This window comes from Saccopteryx bilineata, chromosome 2 (assembly GCF_036850765.1).
Source record: "Saccopteryx bilineata isolate mSacBil1 chromosome 2, mSacBil1_pri_phased_curated, whole genome shotgun sequence".
In the NCBI taxonomy this organism is placed as follows: Eukaryota; Metazoa; Chordata; class Mammalia; order Chiroptera; family Emballonuridae; genus Saccopteryx; species Saccopteryx bilineata.
In genome coordinates, this window is record NC_089491.1 from 154690266 (window position 1) to 154709794 (window position 19529).

The 19529-nt window shown below is 45.8% G+C and overlaps 1 protein-coding gene and 1 pseudogene across 3 annotated transcripts in view; one reads left to right on the top strand and one right to left on the bottom strand.

The window, feature by feature from the left end:
* CACNA1C (calcium voltage-gated channel subunit alpha1 C) overlaps window positions 1–19529 on the bottom strand; it is a 786403-nt gene that overhangs the window by 442147 nt on the left and 324727 nt on the right. The gene's annotated exons all lie outside the window — the stretch shown is intronic.
* On the top strand, window positions 5963–9542 carry LOC136323741 (large ribosomal subunit protein eL34-like; annotated as a pseudogene).

Here is a 19529-nt window from a genome sequence, read left to right on the forward strand (position 1 = left end):
GCTCAAGCTGGTGAGCTTTGCTCAAACCAGATGAGCTGGTGAGCTCTGCTCAAACCAGATGAGCTGTGTTCAAGCTGGCGACCTCGAGGTCTCGAACCTGGGTCCTCCGCATCCCGGTCCGACGCTCTATCCACTGCGCCACTGCCTGGTCAGGCGAGAGCCAAATTTTTTAAACTTAAATTACATAGGTAGGTACATTCCTTATCGAGGTAGTGCCCACACATGGTATTTTGTGGGAGAGCCACATTCAAGGGGCCAAAGAGCTGCATGTGGCTTGCGAGCCACAGTTTGCCAACCAAGGATAGGGAGTTTTAAAAAATTCTGATGCCCAGGTCATACCGACAGAGATTCTAAGTTTTAACTGAATTGTTCACACTAGTGATTCTCCAAGTGTGGTCCCCAACCAGCAGCGTCAGCATCAGCTGGTTACCAGGTCACCAGGTTCCACATCACCTGCAATGCCTTCCCCCATGGAGCCCTACAGCTGACCTCGGGGCCACACCTATGGCACTGGCCCTTCAAACCTGGCATCCTGCCTAAGGCACATTTATTTTCACCTGCTTCTTCCACTTCAAAAAAACCCACAAAAATCTGGTCTAGGAATACCAGCCTCCAGGACATTTCTTCAAGATCCTTTATTAAAAAAATAGATGAGAACCTAGAAATGTCAAGATTCTTATTCCCTATTCCCTTTTCATATACACACTGGTTCTCATGCCTGAGTTCTGACATTAACTCTACATGAAAGTCAAGCAGGCCAGTCTAGTTCCAAAGTTCTTAGCAAAGTCAGAGGACAAGTAAAGACAGAAATGGCCAAATACAGATGATGAATGTTTAGCTTCTGCTAACTCTGCATGCCTCCCAAGTCACATGCAGTGAAGATCCTTTCAAAAAGTAAGTGAAAAAGCAGGCAATGGAACTGAGGAAACTTAATTTTTGTTAGTGTTTGACCTCTGGGAAACCTCTCTCCTCAGCCTCCTTGCCTATAAAATGAGGGCTAAAGATCTCTAAGTGACTTCTAATCCCCAAAGGCAATGACTTAAAACCCTACAAAACCTGAAAAGCTATGTTATTTAAAAAGCGTTTCCCCACATCCACTGGGAAATGACTGAACTGCACCATCAGTGTGGTATTCCCTGGACTGATAACTTTAGATAAGCACTGTGCTCTCTCTGAATGAGCACAGTGGTGGCAGAGTGTCACAGAATAGAAATGACGACAGATAATAAGACAAGGTTTGGGTATTAGGGAATGGTAGGAGGGGATGGAAGAGAGATTAGGAGCACAAAACATAAATCTGTCTACAACTCATCTTGGAGTTAGCCCAGCTCTGTTCCAGAACAGAGGCCTCAGATGGAACTGGATCAACCCTCTTGGGGGAATGAAGTATCCAAAGAGAGTCCCAGAGACAGAGATCCGAAGTTCAACCAAGCTGCTCAGTGGCAGCCAGCACAGGCTATGGGGAAGGAAGGATTCTGCTGCTACCTGGGCTTTCCCTCATCTCCATGTCACCTTCACTAGTGGTCATAAGCAGGAGTATGTTGGTAAGTATTTAATGAACAGCTTCATGAAGGAACCGTGAAAGAGAAGCTCTGGTTTGTAGCATTTGCCCATTTCCATGGTGTAAATATACTCCTACTACTGTCCATTCCAAGCCATCAGTTTGATAACACTGAACGCAGAGTTCCAAACAGTGAGTTTCAATCAGCTCTCATGATCAACGCACCTGATCAAGGAAGAGGAAATTCCTGCTGGATAAACATGCAGATAGACCACTAGACAGACATGACGTGTTTCTAAACCGGATCCAAGGTCTGAGAGACAAGCTGCTGCCAGCCCTAGTGACCCCTTGTTCCTCAGGGAAGAAGCCAGGCACCACAGGAGGCCAAGCCAGGATCCTACAGACCTTACCCCAGGCCCTTTCACAGCTAGGAGTACTCTTGCCAGAAGGCAGGCTGGAAGGAGGAAAGGAGGTTCAGCTCTGGCCACACCCATTCTCTGGCTACCAGGAATTTAGCAGGCAGGAGGCTTGAGGCACTGAGAACAATGAAGTTTGGGGATTGCCAGTAGAAGTCAATTGCTCTTGGAGCGAGCGTGGCCGCACCTCCCATTTGAGCAGAACTGAAATGAGAGCCTGAGAGCTGAGAAGCAGGAGGGCGGTCTGGCCTGGCTGCCCATCTGCCAGGAAACTGAACAAAGCAAGATCCCGCAGAGGGCAAGGCCCTGAACTAGAGTAAGTTACAAAGACAGGATAATCATTTACATGTGAGTGTGCCTTACAGTCTACACATCACTTTCACGTACCCCCACCCCCGCCCTTTTCCCCCTTTTGATCCTGGGAGGAGGACCGGTACAGTCAGTTCTTTCCCTCAAAAAGTTGACAGCATAGAAGTTGACAGCAAGCCCCAACCAAGAGCATGGCTTTGGGATGGCCCTGGGCTCCATCCTGCTCACGCTCACCCCGGCCCCTCACCGCCTCCTCCTGCACCAGCTCTCTCACTCACTGCGTCTTGGCAGCAGCCTCTTGTGTAACTGAAACCACACAAAACTTTTTGTTTGACTTTTAATTCAGAAGGAATTCCAGTAACTTGGTTCCCACTAGTTAAAAAAAAAATATCCTGAGCTCTGCTCTAGAGAATTCAGCTCTCCCCACTCCTGACACAAATGTATTTTTCCCTCCTCCTTGGCTTCCCCCAATGTCCTGCCCGAAGAACACGCTGGGCCACGGAAACTCAAACATCCAAAAAGTATCAGCCCTTCACACAGCCAATGAGCTCCCAGCACTTCTGGAAGGCCAGGGGTGGGGGTTGGGGGTGGGGGCGTGTTCCCGTTTCAAGGCTGGAGCCAAGCTAGTTAAGAGTTGTTGAAAGATTTGCTTGGCTTTTCTGGGTATGTTGCTCATTTTTGTTTTGAGCAGGCAAAGGCCCAGGGGAAGTAAGAGATAAGATCTATAGGCAACCAGCCCCCCGCCCTCCCCTCCTTGCCTGGAAAGCACAGCCAGAGCCCCAACCTCCAAAGGTCTACATCTAATATCTGCTAACACCCTTACATGAATGAAGGACAAATGACCACTGGTAAGTCAGGGAGGAGGACGCGGCCCTCTCTGTTCAAACTAGGTCCAGGGTCTGCAGCGGCAGCACCTCTCTATGAGCCTGTCAAGAACGCAGCACCCTGGATCTCCATCCTGGATGGACTGAATCTGAATCCGCACTTTAACAAGGTTCCCCTTGTTCAACTGTGTATACACACGGCTGTTTGAGACTCACTGTAGTAAGAAAATGTGCTAGTAACATTTCAGTGAAACATACATCTTATTGGGCACTGCTGTGTGTCAAGCACTGGGCTTGGTGCTGTGGCAATGAGTTTCTGTAACTGAAATCCTTGCTCTGTTAAGTCACTCACAGCCTGGCACCCAGGACCACCCAGCTTGGGACAAGGATAACCTGTCTTTGCAGAGCTATAGTCCTCCCTTATGGACAGGAAGGCTCTAATTCAAGGGTCCCCAAACTACGGCCCGCGGGCTGCATGCAGCCCCCTGAGGCCATTTATCCGGCCCCCACTGCACTTCCGGAAGGGGCACCTCTTTCATTGGTGGTCGGAGAGAGGAGCATAGTTCCCATTGAAATACTGGTCAGTTTGTTGATTTAAATTTACTTGTTCTTTATTTTAAATATTGTATTTGTTCTCATTTTGTTTTGTTTTTTTTTACCTTAAAATAAGATATGTGCAGTGTGCATAGGGATTTGTTCATAGTTTTTTTTATAGTCTGGCCCTCTAACGGTCTGAGGGACAGTGAACTGGCCCCCTGTGTAAAAAGTTTGGGGACTCCTGCTCTAATTCATCCCAAGCCAACCTTGTGACTTCAGAAGCTTCTGTAGCCTGCATTTTGAGAACTCTAGCTGACAATTTCCTACCCAATTCTCCCCTTCTTACTTCTCTTTTGCCTCTTCTACTATAAAGACTGAAAAAAGTAATGTACTTTGTCAGCCTCCCTTGCAGCTAGCTATAACCATGTGACTGGATTCTGGTGATAAGATGAAGAAGTAGTCTGATACCTTGATACTCAACATGTGGTTACTAACAGCACTAATATACTCTGGGAGCTAGGTCAAAGTGTGAAGTTTCAGGCTCTACTCCAGATCTACAGTATCCAAACCTGTGTTTCAACAAGAACCCCAGACTGTACTTACTCATATTAAACTTCAGGATGTATTATCCTAGGATGTTTCTGGGAAAACTTCTGTTTTCTGTTCGAAGGGACAGAGTGTTACTGGCACTATGACCTCCTAATTCTCCCAGCCTCAAATGTGGGTGTGATGCCTGGAGCTGCATCAACCATCTTTCAAGAACAAGCTTGAGTATGAACAGGCGTAGTATAAGACTGTGGAAAGAAATAAAAAGCCTTGGTCCTCAGGGGAATCTTAAGCTGCTGGACCAACGCTGAGGCTACTTTCAGACTTCTTAATATCCTATTACTTGACACTAGAAACATTCCTAATTGACAGGTACTCTACATCCTTGAGAATGTGGAAGAGCCTTAATGAAGTGGACCAAGACTGAAGAAAGCTGAATCTATGGAGACCTGCCACAGCTAGACTGCAGGTCTCCCTGCCCCACCCCCTTCTCTGGTAGGAATCAGTTAAGCCTCACCCGTTCCTGACAGCTTTGACAGCTCATTCAGTGGGTCTAGCTGGTTCCGACACTGTGCACACACGTGTACAGAGCACACTTGTTCTTCCTTCTCCTAAGCTCTTACATGGACCACCATTCTCCTCTCTGATGTGGCTGTGGGGGAAGAAGTGGTCATAGTGACCTCCTCCTAAAGTCACTGTCCCAGGCAGGGCTCTTGGGCCCTACAAGAGAGCCCATGTTTTCTTGACACTGAGCTTGCACAGAGCTGTCAATCCTGCCTCACGCCCATGACAGGTTCCTTTCTTGTTGAGGAGGAAATCCAAGCATTAAGTTCTGCAGTCCAGGAAATCATTCAGGCTGTCTGACATATTTTGGTCCACTTTGACTATCCTTCCTTTGGGGATAGAAAAGAATGGGAAGGAGGAATCAGGAGAAACTGGATGCATTCCAATCCAAGCTCCCAAGTGTGATGCCATGCAAAGTCCACCAAATTCCAGAAATGTCACCCCTGGATTTCACCCCTCCAGAAACTGTAACCATTAGTCTGCCTTTGGAGATAGAAAAAGCTGTCTCAGCCTGTGCAGCACAAATGGAAAAGCTTGGATTTGTTTTTAAATGATCACCATTTTCAAATTATTAGGTAAATCTACCTAGGCTCCTCTTGCGGAAAGTGAGGTGACAGGAAAAGAAAGAGGGTAGGTGGGTGAAAGACAGGAGGCAAAGAAGGAAGAAAGCATAAAGACTTGGGCTAGTGCCTGAAATGGGATCTTCTTCCCTAACAGCTATGGTTCTTTGGAGCAATTACTCACAAATCACTAAAAAGGCTGTGATACATCCATGTAATGGAATACTACTGAGCAATAAAAAAGGAATGAACAGCATATACATGCAATAGCATGGATGACTTGCAAAAGTATTTTGCTAAATTGAAAGAAGCCAGATTCAAAGGGCTGTATGATCCAATTTATTTAATATTCTGGAAAAAGCAAAGCTATAAGGATAGAAACCACAGTGATTGCTAGCTGCTGGGGAAGAGAGGTAACTACAAAGAGGCATGTAAGAACTGTTTGGCATGAGGGTATCATTTTCTATCTAGATTGAGGTGGTGATTATGTGATTATATAAATTTGACAAAATTCATAGAACTGAAGACATCTTCTTTTGGACACGATGGGATAACAGAGGCCAAATTTACATTCTTACTTGAAACTGCCAAAACCAAAAACAAAATAGAAAAAAAAAACACCCAAAACATATGAAACAATAGATTTTGGAACTCACAAGCACTTTCCTTTTCTACTTCCAGGGATGGTGTCTTCCAGCATCCACAATGGTCCAGCACTTGGCATATCGCTGGAGGCTGTAGCCAATGTAGCCGATAGCGGAACTAGGATGTCCTGAACCCTTGTAACAGAATTGTTTACCTTTATAACAAGAAGACTAGGAAAGCACACAAATCTGCACGTGGCTGGCATGTTCCCAGGCTGACTCCACAGAGTTTGTGCTTTGAGACCTAAAGTTCTAATGAAGTTCTCTAAAACAAACAAACAAAAAAACATGTCAGCTGGGCCTATGGTGGATCCACATGTGTTAAACGTGTCTGTGACAGGATCAGGCATGTTTTCCTTATTGAGGAGCAGAAAATTGTTGTGAAAGTGTTGAAGGCACAAGCACAGAGTCAGAAAGCTAAATTTAAAAAAAGAAACTTTTTTTTGAGTAATATAAACAATTAAAAGGCTTGTTCTGATTTAGAAGAACAACAACAATAATAACAACAAGAAGGAGAAGGAGAAGAGGAGGAGGAGGAAGATGAAATAGTTTTGAAGACATTAGGTATTAGTAAACACTGGACAATTTGTTTAACTTAAAAAGAGAGCTGTGTGACATGGGAAACAAGGTGAACTCTATGACTTCCCCACCTTCCTGCCTTGGTAAGAGTGTCCAAGTCACAACCTAAGTTGGGGGAAATTTTTAATTAAAAAGATAAACCCACAGATTTAAGAAGAGTAATGAATTCCAAGCATGAGAAACATGAAAAAAATTACACACCAAGGCACATATCATAATCAAATCATTAAACATCAGTGGTAAAGAAAAAGCATTAAAAGTAGCCAGAACATAAAAACAAATTTATGTAGAGGTACAAAGACAAGCTTGGAAGCAACCTTCTTGTTGGAAACAATGTAAGTGAGAAGCTAGTGGAACAAGAGCCTAAAGTTACTGAAGGAAAAAGCTGTCAACTTAGAATTCTATACTAAGTGAAACTATCTCAAAAATAAAGGTAAAAAAAAATACTTATTTTCAGACATACACAAGTTAAAATATTTCATTACCAGAATACTTGCACTACAAAAATGCTGAAGTCCTTTTAAGCAGAAGGAAAGTGATATGAGAGAGACATACAGACCTACATAAAGGAATGCAGAGTATCAGAAATGTATATGATTTTTTTAAAAAAGACTGCTTAAACAAAAATAACATATTGATGTTCATAACAAAGGCATAAGTAGAATGTATGACAATAGCAAAAGGTCATAACGGAAGAAAAAAGTAAGTATAGTATTGTAAAGTTTTTATATGGTATGTGAAGTGGTATAATAACACTTGAAGGTAGACTGTCATGAATTAAGAATGTATACTGTGAACCCTAAAGTATTCAAGTGAAAAGGAGGCAGGAAAAGGAAACAAAAAACATAAGTTACTAATAAAAAACAGTATCAACATGATAAACCTAACTATATGTCAATAATCATATTAAATCCAAATGGTCTGAATACCTCAATTAAAAGCCAGAGACAGATTAGATAAAAGAGCAAAATCCAACCATATGCTGCTATAAAAAAAAAATCTGCTTTAAATTTAAAGATACAAATAGGTTAAAAGTAAAAGGACAGAAGATATACAATACTAACATGAATAAAAAAAACTGGGGTGGCTATATTAATATCAAGCATTCAGAGCAAAGAATATAACCAGGAATAAAAAAAGGTATATTCACAACAAAGTCAATTCTTCAAGGGGACATAATAAGCCTACATCTTTACACACCTATTAAGAGTTTCAAAATACATGAAACAAAAACTTCTTTTTGTAGAAATCGAAAGATTCTAAAATTCATATGGAAATGCAAAAAAACCTAAAACAATTCAAACAACTTTATAAAAAGAACAAAGTTCAAGAGGTAACTAACACCACCCAATTTCAAGACTTAACAAAGCTATAGTAATCAAAACAGTATGGTATTGGCATAAAGACAGACAAATTGGTCAATGGAACACAATAGAGAGTCCAGATAGATACATACGTATCTGAAAACTGATTTCCAACAAAGATGAGAGAGAAAAAACAAGCCACAACAAAATATTCACAAAGCACATATCTAATAAATAATGAATATTCAGAATATATAAAAAACTCTCAAAATACAATTATAGGAACACAAAACAATTATAAAATGGGGAACAGATACATATATATAGATATATATAGCAGATAAGCATATGAAAGATGTTCAATATTATTAGTCACTAGGAAACTGCAAATTGAAAACACTATGAGATATCATGGTATACATATTATAATGACTAAAATTTTAAAATTGACTATACCAACTGTTGGTGAGGATGGAGAGGGACTGAAACTGTCATACATTGCTGATAGAAGTGTAAAATGGTACAACCAATTTGGAAAACAATTTGGCAACTTCTTAAAAGTTGAAGATACAATATCACACGATGAAACCACTCCATTCCATGGTATTTACCCAAAAGAAGCATATACTCATACAAGATTTATATACAAATGTTCATAGTGACTTTTAAATAGCCTCAAACTGAAAATAACCAAAATGTCCATCAACAGATAAACAAGTGTGGTATATGCATATAATGGAACACCACTCAGTAACAAAAAGGGATGACCTATCAATACATCCAACAACATGCATGAACTTCATGGAATTACACTGAATGAAAGAAATCAAAGAGAGTAAAATACACAGAGGATTCCATTTATATAAAACTATAGAAAATAAAAACTAATCTATAGTGACAAAGAAGAGCTAGAGAGGGTGGGGAGGATGAGAAAGCTGGCCACCTTCTCATGGAAAATGGTACAAAGGTCAGGTGGTGAAGTACACTGAGGGGTGTCCACCCAGCTCCCTTTGTTTCTATGAGGGGGTCAGGCTCTGGAAAGCAGATGGTGGTAGCAGGTCTAGGGTGGGATCTGTGGCTGGGAGGGTCTGCAAGCTGGCACGAGATGGAAGGTCCCTGCCAATGTGGTGGGGGAGAGCGGAAGCCAGGAGAATACCTGTTGTAGGAGGACAGGGAGAAAGATAGGGCAGAAGAGTTCAGGTCAGAGGTTCCCCAGACAATCCATGGGGGCACGAACCTTCTGGGAAGACACCGCCTACAAGACTGACCCCTCTTAGGGTCATGGTGAGGAGCCAGGGTACACAGATGGGCAGGGAGACAGCAGAGTCATCCCTTTCCCCTGGCCCTCAACGCACACAGAAACTGCACACCTTGGGCAAAGGAGAGAAAAGCTGTGTTTGCCGGGCTCACACGGCCCACGGCAACTGCTCGCTAGCAGGACAGTGATTACACACTAAACTCACTGCAGCAACTAATTTTCCAGCAGATCAAAATAAATCAGAAAGTAAAACCATTCTGACAGCAGAGAAATGTGGAAACGTGTTAAGAGGTAATTGCAGTCCTTTCCCCCTCGTTTCCCCCTCTCTTCCTGCCACTGGTGCACGTGCTGAATCACAGCTGTCACTCCCTGTCAAGAGGCCTGTGCCTGCTGAAGGAGTTGTGCAGGATGTGCTGGGGCCAGGAACGCTGCCAACTCGCCTGGCCGCCTGGGGACCGCTGTCTACTGACAAAGACATCAGTCCCATGTCTGACGCCTGAGCGTCGTGGGGAGCCCACGTCCCAGCCCAGCCAGAAGCTCCCAGCCAGCACTCCGCCATCTGGTGCTCCTTGAAAGCCAGCACCATCACCTCTTGCTTTAGACTGCACCCTTGCACTAGCCCCAGAGAGCACAGCCGCGGAATCAGTCAGACTCAGGCTGGAACTCCAGCCCCACCAGCTGCTCCTAGTGAAGTGTCCTGGGAAAGATATTTGAGCTCGATAAGCCTCCATTTCCCCATCAGAAAATAGGATTTAGAGATATTTACCTTTTGGAGTTGTTGTAAGAATTAGAAACCATGCGTGTAGAACACCCCCACCGGACATGCTCGACCAAGGGTTGCCATGTTCATCGTGATAGTTACGGTCTCTTTCTCAAGTCTGAACTGACAGTCACCAACTGCTGGACACTGTGATGGCACCCAGTGAAGACTGTGGGAGGCTTCCCGGTTAGCTGGGGTGTCTCGGGACCACCCCCAATGGGGCAAAGATAAACACTGCCTTTTCCAGGGCATGTCTCCTATTAAGGGAATGCTCACAGTTCAGAAACCTCCGTAGATACTTCACAGCAGGATAAATGAAGCCAGCAGGAGTGGTTCTTATTTAAACTACTCCAAGATGTTACTATCTGCGGGTACCTGGGCTCTTCGGCACTTTTTGGTATGGCTACTGGGTGTCCAGTTAGAAATGGGATGGACAGAGTGACGATGTATTGCTGTAAAGGAGGAAGCTGTGTAGGAAGCAGCACAAGGCCTGACAACAACGGTGATGACGATGATGTTGTCGTCATCATCATCATCATGATCGGTCAAGCACCCAGTGTAATCTTACGTTGCTCCTTAAAACCAGAGCCAAGGCTATCCCTGCTGAGTGCCACACAGAGCTCCGATGAGCCAGCCCCGCCTACTAAAAGCTGCATGTGAAACCTATATCCCTTGCACAGTATAATCAACACTTCCCCATCAAGTATTCAACAGGGTCAAGGGCAAAACCTGCATAAAACTGATGTCCAGACATTGGTACTGAGAGAAACAGAGAGTCCCCCTGCCCCCTAACCAGACCCCATCCTTTAGGTATGAGAGCCCGTTTCATCTTTCAAGCCTACCCAAAATGAGTGCTCTAGTGGTTTTGGGATACGGCCCATGACAACCAGCACATCCCAGCCTCATTAGTACCCCGCTTCCTTCTGTGAGCTAGTTACTGCCATGAAGGATTCAAGTCCTGAAAACTCCGGGGAAACTGCTTCTCTTCTGCGTCATCCGTAACCCCTTCAGGCTCCTGCAGTGACTTCCACATGAACATATGGGAGCACGTTCCCCTGAGCACTCCCTATTAGCTACATGTGCCTGAGCCAAAGATGGTCTCACTGATCATCATCTCTGTATCCTTCTCAGGGCTCAGGAATAATGTCTATAGCATCCTCAGTCCGATCATCTGGTACCAGTAGACCTGGATGAGGCAGCAAAGTAAAAGGGACTCACTTTCAGTTACTAGAATGTAGAGCCTTTCTCTGACTAACCCTGAAGACAGCAGTCCCCTTTACCTGAAGGGGATACGTCCCAAGACCCCCAGTAGATGCCTGACTGAACCTGCAGATATACTATAACCTATATACCAAACTGATATACTGAACTCTATATATACTATGTTTTTCCCTATACACACATAACTATGGTAAGTATAATTTACAAGTTAGGTACAGTAAGAGATTAGTAATAATAACTAATAATCAAATAGGACAATTATAACAATACACTATAATAAAAGTTATGTGAATGTGGTCTCTCTCTCTCAAAATCACTATGACACTGTACTCACCTTTCACTGGAAGGAAGCACTTTTTGGCTTCTCTTTGGCCTGTCTGAACTGCCAACATCACTACTCTTGTGCTTTGGGGACATAATGAAGTGAAATAAAGGTTACTTGAACACACGCCCTGTGAAAACCGAGAAGGCCACTAAGCAACTAGCAGGTGGGAATCGTCTACAGCGTGGATATGCTGGATGAAGGGAGGATTCAGGCCCCAGGCAGGACAGGCGGGATGGTGCAAGGTTTCATCACGCTACTCAGAATGGCAAACAATTTAAAACTTCAGAATTGTTTATTATTGGCCCTGGCCAGATAGCTCGGTTGGTTAGAGCATCGACCCGAAGCTCAGAGATTGCCAGTTCAATCTCTGGTTTGGACACACACAGGAACAGATCGATATTCCTGTCTCTCTCTCGCTCCCTCCCTTCCTCTTTCTAAAATCAGTGAGATAAACATTAAAAAAAAACTTTATTATTGGAATTTTACAGTTAATATTTTCAGACAGTGTTTGATCATGAGTAACTGAAACCACGTAAAATGAAACCACAAACCAGCGGTGACTACTGAAGTAACAGCAATAGCTCCTTCAGTACTTCCTATATGCCGGGTTCTGTTCTAAGCATGTGACATGCCGTGGGTCACAACATCCTGCAGTGTTATTTTTCTTTTTTTTTTTTCTTTTTTTTTTTTTTTTTTTGTATTTTTCTGAAGTTGGAAACAAGGAAGCAGTCAGACAGACTCCCACATGCGTCCAACGGGGATCCACCCGGCACGCCCACCAAGGGGCGATGCTCTGCCCACCTGGGGCGTTGCTCTGTTGCAACCAGAGTTATTCTAGCACCTGAAGCAGAGGCCATGGAGCCATCCTCAGTGCCCGGGGCCAACTTTGCTCCAGTGGAGCCTTGGCTGCAGGAGGGGAAGAGAGAGACAGAGAGAAAAAAGAGGGGGAGGGGTGGAGAAGCAGATGGGCACTTCTCCTATGTGCCCTGGCCGGGAATCGAACCTGGGACTCCTGCACGCCAGGCTGATGCTCTACCACTGAGCCAACTGGCCAGGGCCATCCTGCAGTGTTCTTTGAACATTCCTTTGTCTGCCTGGTCTTTCTCTGCCAAGTTACTTCAAGAAGTCTACATTCTTCCTCAGGTTTCACTTTGATTGATTCCTAGGAAAGATCAAGGTCTCTCCCCAGTTCTGAAAGAAACAGCATGTCTCCAGGTGCCAGCTGCCCTGATTTTCCTCACGCAGCATCCAGAGGTGCTCCCCTGGCTGCAGAGAGAAAGTTTCAGGAGCCCAGCTTCTCCACCAGTTCTATTTCTTTCCTTAATGTCATGTGCCTGGCATCTGGGTCTTCATGTTGAGATGCTGATGTTTAGATTCAAGATGATCAAAAAGTCACATGGACAAATAACCCTTAATGATTAACCTAGAGTTAATTAGCAAAGGTATCAATGAGACATTGTACTGCTAGTAGAGACAAAACCAAGCATAATACATATATAATACAAGCAATTTCTTTATAATAGCCAACATCCAAGTCTTATTTGCCTATAAATTGATTTGTTAGCTGTGTACTTATTTTATCCAAGTTCTGGGCAGTGGTGGAATTCAAATAATTTATCGACCAGTTCTCTGCCCTAATGATTGTTTTAAGCATAAAAATATATATATACCAGAAAAGTGGTTTATTATGTCATGCATTTACTATTTAAATAAGAACAATAAAAGAGATACACAAAAGTAGATTATGAGTTTTAAAATATTAATGAAAAAAGTATTAAATAATACCTGACAAAAGACAATAAAACTGTTACTTAAAATATTTCCATATTGCTTCTTGATTTGTGTCCACAATTTCTACTGAAGTAACAAATATGAGGGAATTAAAATGTAGCATTTGATCAGAGGTATAATGAGTTTTATGAAATGAATAAATATTACAAGCATAGGTCCATCAAATTTTTTTCACCTATGGACGGAATGAACATTACTATGGACACTTAGAATACGCTGTTGCACAGATGAACATTAAAAAAGAGTAAAGAATCTAAATTTGTGATTTTCACCTTAGAGAGAACCCTGATTACAGCTGCCATTTTAACAACCGGTTTGCCGAACTCAACAAAAAATCATGTATCGGTTCTGCTGAACCGGGGGGAGCCAGCTGAATCCCATCGCTGGTTCTGTGCCTATGGACACGTGCTGAGCAGGGTGATAAGCACCCCGCAGTACCGGCCATGCAGACACCTGCCTCTGCTGCAGAAAACAATGAGGTCGAGACAGCCACGGAGCCCCTCTGCTGCCACGCCACAGGCATGTGCACAGCAGGACTGTTTCTGCGTGACGGTGAGGAGGTACTGGGAGAAACAGGAAAGCAGCCAGGCGCCCGAGTGCTGAGACTCCCTACAAGACCAACTGTGCGACTCTGTAACGCCAGGCCCGAGGAATAACATCTACCAAGCAGCTTCTTCCCCTGTGTTCTTCAAGACAGACTCAAAATATAGAAGTAAAAGCAAGTCTTTGGGGGCCCACTAAGATTGCCCTGGTGAGGCTGAGGATTTGTGGCAAGGAGTAGGTACAGTTGGGACCCAGACTTTGAAGCAGGTCCACACAGAGTCACTGAAGCTTTCTTGAGAAAAAGGAGGCTTGGGATGTCTGTCCTCTCGGTGGTCTCACAGATGCCGCATCTGCCCAGACCCCCGGGAGAACGCCCTGCCAAGAAGAGTATGCCTCACGATCACATATGCCTCTTTGCCACACTTTAAATCACTCAGTTCTCACACGACTGTCTTATCCCCAAGGTAGGTAAGACAATCATCCCCCTTTTACCAATCAGACAACTGAGCAACTCAGACGTTAAATGTTAGGTTCGTTCAGCCAGTTCTGGAAAGGCCTGCTGATACCACACCTGCTAGGAACTGGCAACACAGGAAGTGAACTCAGGCAGTCCAGCTCGTGGCCCTAAGCTACCCTGCCTCTTGGGAGATGCTCGCCAGGCCCTTCTCCCAAGCACCATCTCCACTGCTGTCTCCATTTCCTGATTTGTGTCAAAATACCAGCTCCAGGGCTGTAAACTGTACTTAAATCTACCGAAATTTTTTTTCCACTTAGGACAGAATTGGGAAAGAGAAACACAAGTATGGAATGGAATTTGCATTTCACCCAAACTGTTATTGGAAATCATGAACTTGGACCTCCCTACTTGAGTGAGCCATTCCAGCCTGGCCTCAGTAGTGGCAGCTGACCGCCTCGTAAAGGGTGTCAATGTCTTGGAACAGCAATTCTCAGCCAGATTCGGAGAGCGAAACACAGCTACATGAGGGAAAAGGCATCTGCTGTTGTCCTAGACAGGTCCATTTTGTCCTTGGCAAACGGTGCCTGGTGCCCGTCATCTCCCCTCTGGTTCTCACCTCTCCCATACCTCCACCCCCCACCAGGAACTGACTGTCTCGGTGCTGACCCCGCCCTTCTCACCTGGCCAGGGACTGAAAGGACCATGTGGTACTTCTGGATATGCTAAGGACTTCACTTGCCCTCCCCTTAGATGGGTAAAGACCTCACCCCACAGAATAATCTGAATGGTGGCAGCACAGATGTCACGGCCTCAGGGAGGTAAAGACGTATTCCTGGCCAGCCTTGTATCCAGGTTCTGTCCCGGGTTCCTGCCCCTCATCTCCCCAGGCTCTGCCGGGTGCATGACTGCCGTCCTTCATTGTGGAGGGCTTACCGTCACCTTCAGAGTGCTTGTGGCCCTCGTAGAGCCAGGCCTCCTCTTCCTCTCTCTCTAGAGAACTCCGGCCACTTGGTAAGATGGCCACCTTGTCACGATCTCGTCAGCAGACAGCTGGCGGGAAGACTCAGCCCTTCCCTCAGAGAGGTGCTAGTTCACAGAGAAAGGAGGTACAGGGGGCCCATCCCCGAGTTCCATTAGAGTATGTCCGGTGTGTTTTGCAAACAGACTAATTTGAAAGTGAGCAACCTCTTTATACATTCCCTGCTCAGGACAGTCTTTCCAGAATTGGCTAAACTAACCTAATATTACAAATAAGCTCTTGCATCCTACTGACACTTCTAGATCCACTCCCCACCCTCCTTGTCCCTGCTCTGCGCCCTGGAAGGTGACACCTTGGACTGTGCCTCCCAGACTCTCCTGCTCTCCAGCATCAGGTTGGTTTGGCCAGTGAGAAGCACCAACAGGACAATGGCACGTAGAGGAAAGACAAGTAAGGGAGTTTTTCCCATGCCCCTGATACGGTACCATGGTCCTGGCAGTGGCCACATCCTTACGTGACCCCAGTTTCCAGCTCGTGGTTGTCGCCTCCTCCCCCCACCAGCTGCATCTCCCTCTGGGCTGCGGCGACACTGCTTCCCCCCCCACAGACCTCAGGTAACAGTCGCCCTCTATCACGAGTCCCACGAGTCCCACAGTCCCACGTGCTTAACGCCCTTGCAGTCGCCCTTGGCCCTCTGTAAATATGCTCTTCTGCACAATCTTTCTAAGTGAACTATCCGTGTGAAATTCCACTTCCAGTTGTGATGCTCTCTGAACACGTGATAACCATCCTTTGTATTTAGTCAAGGAAAGTTTATAGAGAAAACACAAAAGCTCCCGCTGTCAGAGGTCAGTTCCCCCTCCCAGGAGTGAATGGAACTAAACCTGTCCTAATCAGTCAATCACCGTTCTTTTTTCAGATTCCTCCCAAGACAACACATTTCTATTGTCTAGAGTAGTGGATTTTAACTGCCTGTAGGCCAGAAATTTCACACAGGTCCGTGAAAGAGTTAACTACCCTGATGTTGCATGAAGATTATAGAAGTTATTATAATACACACAAAATTTCTGGCATGCCAACACCAGTCCAAGGACCAGCCATTGAAAACCACTGGTCTAGAGGGCAGTGATTTTTTTCTTATTTCTTTTTCTTTTTTTCTCTTTTGTTTTAGTGAGAGAGAGAGACAGCGACAGACAGAAAGAGGGAGAGATGAGAAGCATCAGCTCGTAGCTAGGGCACCTTAGTTGTTCACTGATTGCTTTCTCATATGTGCCTTGACCAGGGTGCTCCACCTGAGCCAGTGACCCCTTGCTCAAGCCAGCGACCTTGGGTTCAAGCCAATGACCTCTGGGTTCAAGTCAGTGACCATGGGGTCATGTCTATGATCTCACAATCAAGCCAGCAAACCTGCACTTAAGCTAGTGAACCCACCTCAAGCCAGATGAGCCCACAATCAAGCCGACAACTTTGGGGTTTTGAACCTGGGTCCTCAGCATCCCAGGTCGACACTCTATACACTGCACCACGACCTGGTCAGGCAGAGAGTGTAATTTTGAATGCAGAGCCCAGGGGCTCAAGAGTTCCTCCCAATTTTCGTCACCCACATCAATAGAGCTGAGACAGCTTTTCAAACAAAATGGGTCCATCTCCCTCGGCATGCACGTGAATGGTAGCTTCAGCCTGGTTGCTTGCTATCAACCAGCCTATAAATCAAGCACTAATCCCTATTACTGCTCCTGTTTCAGGATTAGCACTCCCTCTGGCCTCCATGGAATGTCTTTTGCATACTGAAGTCATTTTGCTAATGGTTCACCCTTCTCTGAATAGATGTGAAGGTATTTTGTAACTGTCAGTGTTTGGATAAAGTATGAGTATTTAATTATAGGCCCGTCATCACCCCTAAACCATGATATGTGAGTTTGCTGTATCAGCTGCCAGGCCAGGACAGCGGGCAGAGAGCAGGCGCTCCTCTACCCAGGCCTGGGTGGGGAGGGGCTTAGCCAAGGAGGCGGGCCTTCTCCTTATAAGACACTTGGTTTGCCCAGGACTGCGTCCATCTTCACTGTCACCTGAGAAAAGAAATCCTCAGCCCAAGTGCATAGAATCAAGATGAACTAGGACAGGAAGGACCACTTCACTCTTTCCCTCGCCTCTTCCAGATCTAAATCATCTTTGGCAGATGGTGTTTCTAGCCATGGTCTGTCTGGGAAACCACCCCCAGTGCCTAGCAACCTTTAGCACTGGGGAGTCCTTGCCGCTCCAGTCTCACCTAGTGCCCAGGACATTCCTGGCCTCCCATCCGTACACCTCTCTCCACCAGACAGAGCACTTACTGGAAGAGGCCCTTGGAGGTACCCTCACAAGAGTTCAGACACCACAAGTCCAATTGTTCCTGTCCTGGGAGCCAGGCCATCCAATCAGTGAAAACGGGATCACCTCCCCACCACCCTGCCCAACGCAAAATCCCCCTGCACACCTGACCAGGAGCACTTCTTCTGCAGCCACCTCCAAACTCTCCTTTCTTAAAAAGAAAATAGGCCCTGGCCGGTTGGCTCAGCGGTAGAGCGTCGGCCTAGCGTGCGGAGGACCCGGGTTCGATTCCCGGCCAGGGCACACAGGAGAAGCGCCCATTTGCTTCTCCACCCCTCCGCCGCGCTTTCCTCTCTGTCTCTCTCTTCCCCTCCCGCAGCCAAGGCTCCATTGGAGCAGAGATGGCCCGGGCGCTAGGCATGGCTCTGTGGCCTCTGCCTCAGGCGCTGGAGTGGCTCTGGTCGCAACATGGCGACGCCCAGGATGGGCAGAGCATCGCCCCCTGGTGGGCAGAGCGTCGCCCCTGGTGGCTGTGCCGGGTGGATCCCGGTCAGGCGCATGCGGGAGTCTGTCTGACTGTCTCTCCCTGTTTCCAGCTTCAGAAAAATGAAAAAAAGAAGAAAAAAGAAAATAAAATGTTTCTTAAACAGTTTTCCAAAGCCCAGGAGTTAATCCATGAAATCTGGTGAACAAAAAGTGATTGGCCCAGGTCCGAGGTAAGTCAATCAACAAACATGCCAGAGCTGTGTGTGGTTCCAAGGGTTCTTTGTTCCAGCCAATGGGCATGGACCTCGCTGGGTCCCGCCAGTGACCCCTTGCTTCAGAGCCTTCCCTCTCCACTTCTCAGACTCATTCTCAGCCCCGCTCTGTAAAAGCTAACCTCTCTTCAGAGGGGCCAAGTCATCACCCGCACCCCCCTCCCCCAATCTCTCCCTCTTTCAGAAAACACCCGATCAGAAAGTTTTGAAGCAAATCAAAGTTCAACAACAAATGAAAACTAATAGGTCCCTTGCAAAAGGCACAGGCTGTTCAGTTTAAGTGTAGGCCCCATAGGGTTGTTATTCCCGGGGAGAACCAAAGAACCTCAAACCTGTTTCTTAGACCACAACAGGGGGGAAAATGGCTTTTTGCATGCAGTTGATCCTAAACAGTGTCAGATGTTTGGTGGAAAGTCCACGAAGACTAAAAGATCAGGAAGGGAAGAGGGGCTGGTAAGACCCACCAGACATCAAGATCTCCCGAGAATCACTGAGGGAGTACCCCATCTCAGACATGCCACACAGAAGGAACACCGGCCCTGCCCTGCTCCCTCTGCCCTCAGAAGTCAAACTTTGCCAGCCTGCCCTCTGGGTGAGGATGTGGACAGCACGCAGGCTGCCACGCAGGGCCAAGGATCCAGCTCTGAGGTGGGAGAAGAGCTCTGGGGAATTCATTTCCTGCAGTTGGACGCTGAGAAGTCAGAGCTGAGCAGTCCTTCAGGTTGTTTCTCTCTCTGAGCCTCAGTTTGTCATCTGTTAAATGGCCATAATAAGACCTGTTCTGTGGGTCATCATGAGAGATAAATGGTCCATCTTTGTGGGCAGTATACGGTGTATCCAGTGGGTGTTCAGTAGGTCCCTCTCTGCCCATCCCTGGCCACACAGTATTCTCAAACTCCCAAGGAAGTTCTAACAAGTATTGTGCAATAGCTTACTTCACTGGTTCCTAGCTGTGTGACCTTGGGCACTTCACTTAGCCTCTCTGGGCCTTGTTTTACTCATATGTAAAAATGGGCATAATAATCATATGTACATAATAGATTTGTTGTAGGAATTACAGGAGAGATTGTGAGTGAAACCCTTAGCCTCCCTTTATTTCATGAACATTCTAAAGCACCTACTATGGGCCAGGCACCAGGCATGACTTTGGGAACCCAGTGGCAGACAACACCCAACAGAACGCCTGCTCTCATGCCACTTAATGTCTCTCCTCGGGGACACATTCCACAAACCAATAAAAATCCACACAAAGGAATACGCGTCTGCAGATTCTCCTATCTCCTATGGAGGCTTTCTGAAGAAAGAGAGGGCTCCTGTCACACAATGAGCTCTCCATAAATAAC